The sequence below is a fragment of the Lactuca saligna genome, chromosome 9 (assembly GCF_052625555.1).
Source record: "Lactuca saligna cultivar CGN05327 chromosome 9, ASM5262555v1, whole genome shotgun sequence".
Taxonomy (NCBI): Eukaryota; Viridiplantae; Streptophyta; class Magnoliopsida; order Asterales; family Asteraceae; genus Lactuca; species Lactuca saligna.
The window spans coordinates 46,381,389-46,384,345 of NC_136425.1; positions in this window are offsets into that span (position 1 = coordinate 46,381,389).

The following is a 2,957-nucleotide window of genomic DNA, read 5'->3' on the forward strand; positions in this document are numbered from 1 at the left end:
AAATAGATGTGGGTCCAATTAGAGCCCATTTAAGGGTTCTAAGCCCATAATAGTCAAATTGGAAGCTTATTGGTCCACTTAGGTCCAATAAGGAAGTTCTAGTCCAAAAATGGATTTAACAAGAATTTCTAGGGTTTCCAATTGTTTGACGACTATGTGTAGTACTTGTATGATGTATTTGATTGAAATTTTGATGTTACATAATAGGCATCAAACATGCTTTAAAATTTTTGATTCAACCCTTACTTGAGTATATAGCTTATATGACACAAAATTTCTAGTTGTGACAGTTTAGACAAAACCCTAACTCCTATAAGACATAGATCTTGTCCAAAAGGACATGGAATCTCAAATCCATGCATACAAACATAGATCTAGGGCTTTAACATCTATTGGATACATAAAGTTCTGAGCTTTCCTTCCATGCATAGTCTTTTACTAAAAACACCATAAACTTGCTTATATGCTTGCATGGGGCTTCCATGGTCATAAAGTTTTCACCTTTATGCCATGGAACCCTTCTTAGATCCTAGATCTGAGATATGAGCCACTTGGGACGTCCCAACTCTAAGGACCCAGGTTCTTGAACCAAAACTTTCATAAAATGGAAACAAATAGATCTATGAGAAGAATGATCAAGTTGGAAACCTGATTACCAGAAAATGTAGCAAATGGAGTGTAGTTCCTAGATCTACTCCTTCCCTTTTGAGTCTTCTATCTTCTACTTCTTCCACAAGCTTCAAAAGGCACAAATAACACTCAAAATGGCAACAAATAGCTCAAGATCACTTATGGTGGATTAGGGTTTCGAGGTTAGGGTTTGGAGGTGATGGAGGCTGGACTGGGGGCCAGATATGATGCTTAAATAGGGTGCAAACCCTAAAGATTAGGGTTTCATCTAGCATGCCCTAATCATCGAGTCAGGGCTGCGACTCATCGAGGTAGGCTCCGTTTGGAATATAAAGATATACTGTTTAAATAATTCATTTTAAACAACTCACTCGTCTTACCTTTTCATCATTCTTGTAAGTAGATTGATCAATATAACAATTGATATTACTGATAAATATTATTTATAAGTTTATAATAATGATTATAAATATAAATATAAGTTATACTTGAAGCATATAAAATATAACTCTAACTCTACTTACATGTTGATTACCGAAAAAACGGACAACGTGCAGACTAAACTTCAAAATGGAAAACTCTATTTCAACGGGCTCTCTGATGCTTCCGAGCTTCACTACTAATGCCTAAGAAGTGCTAGAATAGGGGTTTGAAAAGTCAGAAGAGTTTGAGAGAGTTTATAAAAGAGATGAGCACCAAAACATGTAAAAGCGACTTATATATATATATATATATATATATATATATATATATATATATATATATGTATGTATGTATATACACACATACACACACACACAAACACACCAATTTTCATAGGGGCATGCCACGTGTCATCATCTGGTACATTTATGTGGAGGACAATGGTGGGTTAAGATGTTGACATGTGTCACCCTCTGGTGGTGCCCCGTGTCAGTTCCTTGTTCGTCGAAATTTAATATTTTTTCTGAAATTCATAATTACAAACTCCGTTTTCGATGATATTTATATCTACACATTGCTATTGAGGAGCACTACAACTTTCATTAAGACTTTGTCAACTAATTTCACTTTATTTTTTGATGTTTCCGTTCGAGGAGGCTCGAACTGTAAATAACACTGCGAAATTCATAATTTTTTCATATGAACTCCGTTTTCGACGTTTTTTATATCCGCACCTAAGTATCTCTGAATACTACAACTTTCATTTAGATTGTTACGATTAGAAATTAACTAATTTCCATTTCGATTTTTGTGTTGCACATTATTATACTGTGTCACAGTCGAAACTTCGAAAGATCATAACTTTCTCATACGAAATCAGATTTTAGCGTTATTTATATAGACACGTAGGTACTGACGAACACTGCAACTTTTGTTTTGATTGTATATCCTAATTATACTTTTATTTTTAATGTTTATTTTAGCCCTATTTATTAAGTTTTAACATAATTTTTTCTACAAATATTATATTCATATAACATATCTCCAATTTCCACACACATAATATATACATACACCTACTCAAATAATTCTTTTTTAACTATGGAAAAAGGATTATAATTGCCGAAAAACATCGGTACAAATTTTTTAATTAGGCATAATAAGAAACACAACACAGACGTTACAACATCTATACTAATATACTCAATAGATCACAATACAACATTCATCATTACAATCAAAATCAATACCACATGTCAACATCTCATACGAAGTGGGCCCCTTCAATTCTTCTATAGTGACCACTTGGGTCCGACAAAAACGACCTTACGCCCCCTAAAACAAGTAAAAAAAAAATAAGAGTGATCAAAACAATTCCGAAAACATTATATGATCAGAGTGTTATTTTCCTTTTTCTCTATTATATTTTAATCCATGCATCTCTTATATTTAAACACCACTAACATTAATTATTTGAACCGAGCTAAAACTTATTATTATTATTATTATTATTATTATTATTATTATTATTATTATTAATAAAAATTAAGTCAAAAAAGAATCCAAATCCAAAAGAGTAATAAATGAATGGAGTTTGTTTTAAAGTTACGAAACCGCATGGGTGCAGTTGCAGGATTCTGCACTTCTGCGTTTACCCCGGAACCTCACTTTATTTTATTTTACTAAAAACCCCTTTCAAGTTCAAGATAACTCCGATTTGTGTTTACCCTTTGTTGGAATCACAAACTATATTTCTATAATTTAACATTATAGTTTTCTTATATATTTTTCTACTTTCATGTGACTACATTTTCATCTCGTTTTTAACATGGGTAGATGTAGAAACTTAAAACTAAATAATAATCACAAAAAAATGATAAGTTAAAATACTAAACTCGTTTATC